Genomic DNA, 12,921 nt, shown 5'->3' on the forward strand with positions numbered 1-12,921 from the left:
TGTGCCGGTGCACTTTGTAGCGGGCGAGTGAAAACAACAGAACAAACCCACAGCGTGTAGCGTATTTCATATGTTTGACTTTGTGCTTAGCCGTGTACGCCAGAGCTGCTCTGCCCTGCTCTGCTCTCCTTTATGGGCTCCAGAGCTGCTGGTTGGGTGGGAAGGGGGAGGAGGGAGGATGCGGCAGGGGATGATGGGATCTCTTTGTTTGATTTGATTTTTGCTTCTTTCATTGAACTGTGATTGTGGTATCATCTGATTTATAGAGTTAAAATCCCTCACTGAGTGTTGCATTTGTCTCAGGAAGCTTGTCATTTCGAATGGTGGGAGAAAAAAAAAAAACAGTGCAGTGGAAAAGAATCCGGAGAGTGGCAGAGAAGATGTGCTTAAATAGAGAAGTGGTTCGGTCATTGAGAAAAACCTTGGCAAAATTGGTTACTTTAAAGGGTTCAGGAAGTTTAAGTCCAAGTGTATATTTTCTTAATGATGGGTGGTTAGGAAATGTAGTCAAAATGCGTCAATCAATTTCTTGCTTCGGTGTAAACATCCTGTGCTGTTGTCTGGGAAAAGTTGTGAAAATGGCTATAAATAAAAAAGTGAATTTAATCACTGTGCTTAATTTTCCAAGCTTAGTGAAACCGAAAGGTAACTAGGATGAACAAAAAGTGAAAACGAAATTCTCCTCCTTTTCTTTTCCCTTAATGTACAATCCTGTGTGCCCCCATGGCGTTAATAGCAGTGGCATGGAAGATCGAGAAGCCGTGGTCCCTGTCACCAACAGCACTTGTGCAGCAGCTCGACGAACGCCCGGACCTGGGCGTCACGGCAGGGCATCGCTCAGCTCGGCCGCCGAGTCCCTCATTAAATGTAACCGGCCTCATCATCCGTGTTCATCTTGCAGGACCGATCTTGGTATTTTCCTCACCAAACTGTGGCTGAAACAAAGGCAATCCCCTCTTTGTCATGGCCCTGGATGCCTTCTCGGCCTCCGTACACTGTGTCACCCCCTCCGCATGCTCCACGTGGGTACTGTTTCAAGACAGGAAGATGGGCTGCAGTGCCTTAAAAACTGATTGTGTTCCTTGCTCTTTGGGAATTATCTCACCCGCAGAGGGACCGGTCTGGATTACTCTTGGTTTGGTGTCCGATGATGCAGCGAGTGCCTTTTGTCCTGTCTTCCAAACGTGCGTGCCTGTTGGTGGTGGCAGAACCGGCCCCTTGCCGCCCAGCACGCTGGTGGGGTCAGCAGCATCCACCCAAGGCACTCCCACCGCCCGGTCCCTCCGGCCGCCGCGGGGCCAGCTTGTCCCCCTCTGTTGGAGGGCGTTTCAGAGGTCTAGTGGCACGTGCGGTGTCTGTTGTGTTACGTTTCCTTGCTTGCTGGGCTGCAGTGATGTGCCCCAAACCCAAATCTGCTCCTGTTGGTGGGGTGTAAAATCCCGTGTCTTTGGCCGGTGGAGAGGACTGCACGTGAGCAGAGACAGCGTGGAGAGGAACATGCAGGCTACGCATGTGCGCCGCCCCCAGCTACGCATCCTGGGCCAAATTTATGCCGCAGGTCAGCCCCTCGGACTGCAGAGGCCATAAATCAGCGCAGAATTTGTCCCAGGGTCTGGGGCCATATGGCGTGCGGGAGCGGGAGAGGGCGAGAGATGCCCGCGCGAAAGGAGAATAAAGGCCTGTGTTTGGTGCAGGAATATTTCAAAGCCTGAGAAAGGGGCAAAGTTCAGTTTCTAATTGAGTGCTTTGAAATATATAGATGTATATGGTCAATGTTTATCTTCCAGAACAAGGATCACTTTGTTTTTCAAATGTTTGCGTGTTGGTGCCGGAAACTGTACGCGGGGGTCCCCGCCACGAGAGGCTCCCCTGCAATCTCTGGAAGTGGCCGGGGGTGCGGATGCCCCGCGCGTGAGCGGGCCGGCCCTGCCGCCCCGCCGGCCGGCTGGAGGGGTCGGCGAGGCCCTGCGCGCTCGGGGTGTTTTCCTGCCTTTGCTAATGTACGTGTATGGTCCCAGTGTGTATATACACATAATTATCTCAAAAAAGGATACATTTACATTTGTAAGAATTATTATATACCAAGTCCTGAGCTTAATTATTCCTCTGTCCATATCTTGTACTCCACGGAATTTGCATAACAATCAGACATCAAAGCCAGAGCCCTTTACTGGAAGAAAGGTCTTTCCACTATATTATTTTGTTGCCAAATAAATTATAATGATCAATTTAATCTAAATTGACTCTTTAGAGATTTTTTTCCTTGCAAATCGATTGAAATGAGACTTAAAATCAAACTTTGAATTTAGCACTAAGAATCTAGTACAGTAAGATATTTAAATTAGATTGCTTTTTGTTTGATGTTTCTCACTCCTCTCTGCCAACCCCCTCACCCGTCTTTTTCTCTCCATTCTCCTTGCCTTGCCATTCTGGAAATGGAAATGATGCTTTGCTGTCACTGAAGTGAATGGGAATTCTGCTGCTGGAAGAGCATGCTGGTGAGTATTGTGTTTAAGTGATCTAGAAATAGCAAAAAGTAATTATTCACCCTGCCTCCGCTTATTTGTGTTTCCTGTACCTGTTGTCTCTCTAGCAGAGATGATTTAATTAGAGAACAAAGGCTATTTTAAATCTAAGGTAGTTAAGGGATGCTTCAGTCTGTATAATAATTTGAATTTCTGATTGACATTTTTATGATAGTCTACCTGGCAAATGCCAAAGGGCCCGAGTTTGCAGGTGAATAAGTGCTCTACCCAACGGTGGGTGATGTGGGGAAACACTCATAACTACTGCGTTCTCTTGCTTTCTTCTCAGAAAAAGTATGTGCAGAGATATATACGTGACCATATATTCAATATATACTTGTGTACATTGGTGACTGCTTACACTCCTCCAGAAAAACCAAGACAGAAAGTCTTTCCTTTTTCAGTGCATTAATGTTAAGAGAAACCTGCTGTAATACTCGAAGAAGTTTTATTGTAGTTTTATTACTTAATATTAAGGATTTTAATGAGGCTTCCACAGTTGGATATGTAAAATAATTACATCTCATCTAATTTCTAACTTTGATTAAAAAGTAAAAAGCTTATTCTGGCTCAGTTGTAGTCAATTAGGTTGTATCACGATGTGCTTATATAGTGATGAAGCTGTATCAAAAACATTTAAGCATTTGGTATATGGATTATTCTTTAACGTTATCTGTGCACGTATAGCATGCGCAACTCTGGCTGTGACCTAGATGTAAACATGCATATATGTACAATATTGTGAGTACCACGTAGCCCTGATCTTTTAAGATTTGTGCAGTTGTGGTAAATAGCTTCTATCGTGTGACGTTGAATTTGTGGCCTTAAGGAATACCAGGTGGGGCCGTGGCTACAGAAATCACCTGTGTCCATCCTGAGCTGCATTTTTCTGAGTTTTGGGCTCCGTGAAGCCAACAGCAGAAGCCCCCCTTGATCAGGATTTGATTCTCCCCATAAATGGGACTCTGGCAAATAAAGTTTGTTTGCATATAAAATCTTATCGAAGGCACGCAGATATTTCTCCCTAGTGTGGGTTTGTTGGGTTTTTTTGGTAGGGAAGTTTTAGCCATATCTTTTGTAACAACTTATAGCTCTCCACTGGTAAGAAGATTATTGGTTAAGAAAATCAGTCAGTTAAATACATTCATACTAAATGCATCTTGTACCTTTACCACTACAAACGTGATTGATTAGCTGTCTTGAGAAATTTATAGCCTTTGATAAGATTGCACCGAGGGAAGTGCCTTGTTAGTTTTAAATGGAGAACAAAAAGAGGTTTTTGATGTTCCTTATTACTGGGTTTCCACTTGTGATGGAGATAAAATGTAGTAAAGTGCTTTTTCCTCTCATGTATAAGGGCTCTTCTGCCTTTCATACCTGGTAGAATTGTGTGGCCCACTTTACATTAGTATGAATGGCAATTGCCTTGTAAATGTGACTGCCATGAATGGGTGAATAGTCTGTCGTCTCTTATTTTGTCCTTTGTCTTTATGTTTTATTCACTTTTACCCTCTACAGAAGAGCCTTAATTTAGACCTGAGAAAACAGTAGCGATGCTCCAGTTCATTATAGATCTAGTGGCAGGTTTTATTTGATTTTGATGTTCTTCTTTATATTTTGATGGGTGTACTAAACAGCAGAAGCTATTTTAATCAAAGGAAAATTTCAATGAGAGCATGACCTATAAATAGGGGTTTTGATAGAGTCACAAAAGTTTCTGTTACACATTTGGAGATTATTTCCACGATCTAACCGCAAAGGGCAAGTAAATCATGCCCCTTTAAGAGTTAGAAAAAAAGGAATGTTTTTCAGGATCTTTAGCTCTTCTACTGAGTCATTGTATCATCGTGGCTAATTAATTCCACCTTTTATATGCTTCAGGATTTCCATCTGTGAATGAACTAATGACACCTACTTACAGGCAGTATTGTGAAGATTAATTAATTGACATTATTGAAGTATCCTGAGGTGGAAGTCCTGATGTAAGTACAAAATATTATTAGTGATACTTCCTAATTAATCAGTTCACAGTAGCCAGCATGTGGTAATCATATTGGTCTAGAGCAAACAAACACAGAACTGGATTATGTTTGAAATCTGTGGGGTTTTTTTCTCAGATTTCTGTTTTTACATGTTATTTGAACAACCTTATACAGTGAGTGTAAGACTCTCCCTTCCTCCCGTGGCGCTTACAGGGGAGGTGTGCTTGACTAAGGAGAAATATGTGATTGCAGTGTTATACGTATAGGCCTGGTAGGCTTTGTTGAAGATATAGAAAGGCAACTTCAGCTAGCAATTTTCTTGCCTCCGCTGGTGTGACATCACTAACACTTTAAAATGCAATGCCCTTTTTTAATGGAGATGGAAACGTTAGCGATATAAAGAAGCATACGGCACTGATCTAGTAATCCCTGTGCACGTGGCTGGGTATTACTGAGCGTTTCCTGCATGAAGGAGGATGGGAGGAGTGATGTCTTACATCATCAAGCATCGGAAAGGAATTGATGTTGTGAAATTGTTTGTAATTTATATGGATAATAGGATCTACTCTTACTACTCATGGCTGGGACGCTGTTTGCATAATGATAGGACTACAGCTGCGCAGGTCTTAGACCACATGTTTTAAAATGGCAAGAATAGCTGGAAACAGTGGAATTTGTCTGAGCCTTGCTGTAATTAAAAACTATTAAATGTATACCTGATTTTTCATAATGTTGAATACACAGTTGACAGTAAGGTGAATGTAGGTGCTGTCTGTATCGCTTTCCAGAGACTGATCACATTACTAAAAGACTTGACACGCTTTGTGTCGTTGAAAATAAATATAAGTCACAAGATTTTTTTTTTAATTATTTGCAACTGTTGCACAAGTGCAGGCGGGAGGTTTACAGCTTCACAAACATTCATATTTCTTTCTCCTTATGTCATTTCTTTAAAAAAAAGAAGTCAATCACATGCAATTATGAAACTACTTTGTGTTTGACGCAGTTGAAGATGTTTTCAGGCCACAAAAATGTAACTTTCTATGACTAATTTGAATTAAAAACCCACTCCAGCAGAAAATGTCCTCAATCTTTGGAGTCACATGGTTCTTGGAAAGCTCTTTCTTGGCTGTGCAGGAGGTCAGTGTATTAAGGAGATAGTTTGTGCACAGACATGCAGTGCTGCTAACGAGAGGAATTTCACACTTCTCCCCTGACACAAGCTCGGTGTTCACCCTGCCGGCTGCTGCCTCTGAAGGCTTTTGGTGTTAGATGTTGTAATGGCTGCTGGGCCATTCCTGAGCTGGTGTAGCAAAACGCTGTAACTCTAGCTGAAGAGATGGCTTCCAGAAGGTAGGGTCACCCACTCTGCAAAAATAACAGGTAATTAAAAGCAGGGTCTCCTGTTTGTCTCTGAGTGCGTCTCTGCTCTACGGCTGCCCTTCCTTTCCCCAATGGTGATTTTGAAGCCAAATGGCCCTTTCATCATCACTCTGGCTTAGCAGCAAAGTTGTCTGTCAATAATAGCAGGCTTCACTTCTTCCCCAGCTAACTGGTAGTCAGACAGCCAAAGAACAGCCTATCCAAAATTAGGATATGCTCAATGCACCATCCGCTGGTGTTGTTCCCATAAGCCTAATTACATGACTTTTGGGTCAGACAATGTCTCATTGTGTGGCCCTTGGCAGCTATGGGACGCCTAATGCTGCATGAATGTCTAATGCAGAGTTTGATGGCTATGACCGAGGCTGCAGTTCCATGCTGGAATTGAAAACATCCGTGTAGTTTCCATAGAAAACCAGGTCAATGGTACTTCCATAAAGCATTACCCCCAGGGAAAGCTGTTGGTTGCACGTTGCCTGTACAAATCCATGCAGGGTGGGCAGTTTGTGGTACGTTTCTCTTTCAGGTAAATGACAACTAAGGAGTCAGATTGATTTAGTCTTTAGTGACCTATTTCAGAATCCTAATTTATTGCAAGCACTGTCCCTCATCCATTTATCTCTATCTTTTCTTCTTTTTTGTGCATTTAAGAACACTTGTGAGGTGTCTTACGAACATTGCAAGCACGATGATTACGGCTTTGTACTGGTAGGTTAAAAAAAAATCACTTTACTTCGACTGTGAAATTTTAGGTAGAACCATCCTATCTTTACAACACTTCCTGTAAAACCCTGTCTTTTTTACAGGCAAAAGCAAGGTATGAATGTAAAAGGCAATTCATTGTAGATGACGGCTGTAATATGCTTGTTCATTTCAAAGGAGAATGTATAACTAATTATGTTTTAATTAAATCTCTAACGTCAACAGCTGTTTTTAAGGGATCTTTTTAAGCTACATTTATTTTTAGTATTGTTTAAGATCGTCTTTCTTTGCATGCGTTTCCCTTCATGCATTATTGCCTTTTAAAAAGTTTTCCCTCTTTCAAAGTATCAGCTACCGCTGGCATATATTAAAGGCTAAGCACTGGTAAAATTAGTTTTTTAAGATGCTGTCTGTGACTTTTCTAAGTAGAGAGCAAAAAGATGTGACACCACCAAAATGCCATTTGTTCTCTTTTTTCCCCAGAAGTAAAAGGCTCCAGTTCCAAACCCCAAATTGCCGAGGCTGGTTTTCAGCTGACAGTGGTTTATGTTGGCTGGTTGTTATCAGTTCCTCTACAATGCAGCTGCTAATTACAGTAATAGCACAACTATCTTTTCAGACTGAGTGAGCCACACTGATTTAATCCTTTCCCTCCCTAAATCAACAGCAGCATCAGTGAGTATCCTTTAACTTGCAGAGAAAAAAAAAATCTAACCCATTTTCACATTAAAAAACTTAGCCAAACTTAGGGTTTCACATATCAGGGCTTGGTCCTGTTGACTTTCCTGAACTCGTGTCAGCCCATAAAGCTTCAGGTGTCTTTGCAGCTTCTTAGTGTTCTTGGTTTGCCGTTTCCAGCCTGGATCATCCAGAAGCTGTGAGGAAGGACAAAGGAGTCTTTGCTCAGCCTGTAGAAGCTTGGAAACTCTTTCATGGGACTCACCAGATCCTGCCGTCTCCCAGCTGCTGCAGAACTTCGAGGTGAGCTCTGTGTCAGCCATTAGGATCAGAGCCACACCGGTGATCTCCGTCCCTGGCCCAGCGAGACCCAGATCTGTTGCTCACTGTCTCTGCTCTAAGGAGACACAGCTCTACCCTGCACCTCTCCGCTTCCACCTGAGCACACCTGGCAGCCAGTACCAGGCTTCTGCGGAGGCAGGAGTTGACTGCTCGCTGCAGAGCAGCTCCCCACAGTTAGGCTTAGCATCTGCAGCAGCCTGCAGGGTATGGCTGTAGTACCGCTGTACCTGTCTCATCCGTGGTAAAATCGTTCAGGGGCATCTTCCAGCCCTATGAAGGAGTTAAAATCCACCCCCTTTCTCTCTGCTCTGATCAGAGGGGTTGGTTCCTGTCGTGGTGGATTTGCAGGTAGCCTACGTCTTGCTGATTGCGGGTTGCTCTTTCCCTGCAGGTACTGGGATTTCTGTAGTTTTGGGATCAACCCACAGTAAAGATACCCTCTGTAGTCACCTCTGCTCCCCCTGTCACCTCTCCTCTTGCTGAGCTGGATGTTTTTGCATGATTCAGAGTCTTACGACTCCAGAAATAGAGGGAATTATTTGAGAGATGATTACTGTATTGCTGTGCAGGAATATGTAGCTAATATCAGTTTACTACCTAAGCTCTAATTTTCTGTAAACATCAAAACCCAGTAATCATGAGAGCGCCGTGTTGGTTTTGGAAGGTAGTTCCATTCTAGGTTGGAATGCCAATGTATTTACTAAAATTGCATAAACAATAAAAAATAATTCATTGTCTCTTTCAGGAAACTAGCCAATAGGCTCAGAAAGACTTGATGTCTGAGGCTAAGATAATAATTGATGTAGTGGCAGTAAAATAATGGCATATCAGAAAAACTGGTGAATCTTCTAGTCAACACCTGCAAATGCATGGCGATTATGTTTTTCACTGATAAATGGAGATTTGTGAGACCCATGATTTGCAAGAGCAGAGTTGACCCTTTGTATTTTACTGTTAAATTTCTCTTCTCTCCTTATAAGTGCACTGCATCTAATTTTGATCTCAGGCAAGTGTAAATCACAGTTAATACTGGTGACATCAGTGTAATTGCATGTATCTGAAGTCAGTGTATTTGCGAGAAAATCAGACCTGTTCGGTCAGATTCCTCAGAGGGGGAGTCTCTGAAAGCAGAGCAAATTCACGCAAGTGATATGAATTATCCCTAGCCCAGCACTGCTGTAAACGAAAGCTGAATCTGACCAGCTTAGTGCCATGGCTTGAATAGGATTTCTGATGAAGGATGCCACAGCTCTCTCTAAAATGTCTTTTATTTCAATAGTGTAAAGCAATCAGAAATACTAACGTGATGTTTCTTCAGCATGGTGAAGGACGCTCCTACGTCCACTTCTGACGGATGGGCCACCCGTTCTTGGAGCAGCAGGCAGCTCAAACCATTTTAATGAATTGATGGGGTACCTAAAAATTATCCTTGGGGTGCTTGCAAGCATTTCCGAGAATATACTGCGCAAAACCACTTGTATGGTCTTGTGGGATGTACACAGGACAGAGAGTTAAGAGTTGGTCTTGCAGCTGTGCCTTCTGATGTGAGTAAATCATTGGATTTCTCCTCTCAATTTGGTTATTAAACAGGGAAAAGGCCCTGGCTTGCTGTCTTAGGGTGCTGTGAGGGTAAGTTAACTTCCATTGAAACATGCTTAAATTCTGGATTGGAGAGCATAATAGAAATGCGAAGCATCTTGTTATGTTAGATGCTGTGGAATTAGCAAGCATGGTTAATTCCTAGTGTCCAACAATAATTTCTCTGTACCGGGACAGAAAAACAGGGCCAGTAAGAAACGTGCAGTAGCTGGGCTGACAGCGGCTGCAGTGAAACAGCATTTTGATTTGTTGGTCTCTCAGAACTTTGCTTAATGTGTTACTATTTCTTCTTGTTAGAGCTGATTGAATTGCATAAAACTGAATTCCAGGAGCTGAATAGCTACATGGCATTGTATTAGGAGACATACCAATCACTCTAGGATTGCTTTCCTGATGTCAACAACACATACTGCATACCAACATCTGCAGCGTACCAGAGATGCTCTTCTATGTGTCTGGAAAACTGCATGACAATTTCTGCAAGATGAGCATATCTTGCATGCTGCGTTATTGAAAAGTTGAGTTACTTGACTAGTGTTATTTTCAATAATATTTACCAGCAGGCTCTATATATTGACTTTTTAGACCTACTGTCATGTTGGATTACCATTACTGTCAGATAGTAATTGCAACATGCCTTGTTTTTAAGTGTTTTCACAGGTAACACTTTTATTTAGCAGAGAGTCATGTAGAAAATTCCTGTATGTTTTCATCCAACCTCTCTCCTACCTTTCACCTCTCAGGTCATGGCAGCGTACAGACAAGCTGCAGCAGACAAATTGTGCAGAGAGATGGTGAGGATTTGCCCCGATGCATTGAAGCATTCAGAATATCAAAACTCCTGGTGAATCCTAAGCTACCCTAGCGAATGTGTGCTTTCTTTCTGGCCTCAGTGGATCCAGGATTTTCCGATCATGTACATTTGCTGCCTGGGCAGCAAGTAAATGTTGTTTTGCCTGTGTGATCACACACATAAGGCTTCACAGAGCAGGTATGTTTTGTATGGCTGATAACTTGGGGAATGCACGTTGTCTCTGTCAGAAACATGCTTTTCCTGTTGTGAAGGCTATTCAAGTTATCTATGTATAATATCATGAGCTGGAAGAGAAAGGGGATTTTGTCCCCTTTGAAGAAGCTCCTCCAGATTCTTTTCTGTCTCTCTTCAGTGTGATATACCACTATTTACATTCTTTTTTATCTCTTTATTTCCCCCGCTTGCTCTTTTCTTTCAGGCAGTTAGAGTCTGGCTTTGGTCTTGCTGGTGGATGTAAGTTTTCATTTTAATGCGTTACTGGATTTTTCGGTTCTGGTGCAGAAGCCAGGCTGTCTCACAGCGTCTCCGCTTTGCATTAGACCCTGTCAGGTCTCTGCTGTACCGATGCACTTATTAAAAGCTTAGTTATTTATTCATTTCCTCTTCACTATCTTTAGGTATATGCCTGGACTTGGAAATGATCAGTCATGGGTTTTTTTTCATGTCGTCCTGCTCTTTTTGTTCTCTTATATCAGTATGGAAACCCATGGTGTTGGTACAGGACTCACCCTTGGAAACCAATGTTTCCAACCCATTTATCTGTACAGATTATTTTTCTGGATTATCTTTTCTGCTTTTCTGAATTAAAACTGCTAACATTGAAGACTCCGGGCCCTTTCTTTTTGCCTTACTGACTCACCAAAATATAGCAAAACCTTTGCATTTGCAGACCTGACCGATGAACCTGAGTTTTTCTCATTGCTATGGGAATGTTTACAAAAACTAGTCCATTTTCAATTATTGCTTGTATTATTGCATATTATTGTATATTATTTATATACCTGCCTTATTTTTTCTTTTACTACTTATCACCCTCTTAAATGGAAAATATTTTTCAAAGAAATAAAACTAACATGTTACGATAGGGCCTGTTGGCGCCGTAGGGCTGGAGCGGTCTGGCTACAGTATTCCCCAGCTCCCATAGCTGAGAGTGCCCTGCAAAATGGAAGAGGCAAGCCAAAAGAGAGGAGGGTGCTCTGGGGTTTGGGAATGACCCCCTCCAGTGCTGTGCTAAAGCTGCAGGGTCTGCAGGGACCGTCGTTTTACACAGCCACTTCAGCTGTGTTCTGGCAGGAAGGTGATGCGTGGGCAGTCTCTGCCCTTGGTCCGGGAGGGGACGATGTGCCTGCAGCCCTCTCCTAGGGAAAGGAGAATAAGCGTGACCTGGGTTGCATACTGGGGAGGAGCTTTGGAAAAAGCTGCCTCCCAGTAGGGATGCCCAGGGGTGAAAGGATGGTCTGATGTGGCAATTTTGCTTCAAATTATGTTTTTGTGCACGGTTTTGGTTCTAACCTTGACAGAGCAAGATGGAGATGACTTAAAGAGTGGGCTCCGAGCTGCAGCCCACTATGCATCCTTTTAAAATGTTCTGCTTGAGGAATGGAGATGTAAATAGTATATTGCTACAGCCCTCAGAGACCAGACTGGAGTGTGTGTGGAGGGCAAAGGGGGCTGCACGGATTTCTCCTCCTTTGCTGTGTCACATAAACAGCTGAAAGCAAGCTAAGAATTAGAGATTCCAGTGGGAAACAGCAAATAACACCAGAGAGAAAAGGCCAAGCCACAGATAAGCATGGACCTGTCTCAAGACAAGCAGCTACCTGAGTGTGTCAAGGACTTGCACACACAAAGTGAGAAGCGAAAGACAGGGAAGACAACTAGGTGGAATAAAGGTTTTGAATCCAGATGTTCCAGTCACACAGTGAGATGTGGTTTATTTCAGGGAAATGAGCATTTGCAATCACCCAGATCATCTGCTGGTACTTATCTAGACAGGTGCTGTTAACCCTTCTAAATTCAAATAGTTTAATTTTGAGGGAAAATCTACTAGTACAAACCAGTCTGGAGACACTTCTGCATGCAAATGGGAAAGGGGGAGGCTTGCTTTAGAAGCACAAATGTAACAGACATAGCAAAACAGAGGAAAATGAAGGTATGCTGAGAAAGCAGCATAGAAGGAAAAGCCAAATGTTGGGTAGAGGTAGAGACAGGGCCTTTCACGGACAAGTCACAGCAAGGTAGTGACTGCACTGAGAACCACTAGCACTGCCCTCTAAAAGCTGCTTAGTTATTGGAAGTTAAGGGGAAATCCGTATCAGATCAATCAGTGCTTTAGATGGCACAAAAATAGGCAATTTCCATGCTGTAAGTTTAATTTGGTTTTCTTTCTTTTTTTTTTTTTTTTTTTTTTAGCATAAAATACAATTAGACTCCAGGCAATTCCTTAGATTTTGAAGAGAATGGATGCGAGGCAGCACTGGGGCACAGCGCAGGTACGTTTTTCACAGGTGCTGTGATCATTAATAAGGGGCTGTTCACGATGCAGGTTATCACCTGGTAATATAAATTTGATCTGAATCAAGAGGCACAGCGCAATCACACTTCTGTCAAATTAGCCAGGATGAATGATGCAAAGTTTATGCAGCTTTATGTTTTCAGATTAGCTTTATGCTTGCTGTGGGAGGACGTCTGACAGTGAGCCAGACAAGGTTAGCAGCTGATCTGGCGTGAAGTCTTCCAGTACAGAGTTACCCCATTAAAAAATTTAAAACAAGTCTGCAAAGGCAAAGTGAATTCGCATTGGGCCAGTGCTTCCCATCCAGTGGTCACAACATTGTGTAATAGCATAAAAGCAGATTTAGCTTCTCCTCAGGTTGCCAGCACGGCTCCCTGAGGT

Source organism: Platalea leucorodia (genome assembly GCF_965183815.1).
Source record: "Platalea leucorodia genome assembly, chromosome: 9".
Taxonomy (NCBI): domain Eukaryota; kingdom Metazoa; phylum Chordata; class Aves; order Pelecaniformes; family Threskiornithidae; genus Platalea; species Platalea leucorodia.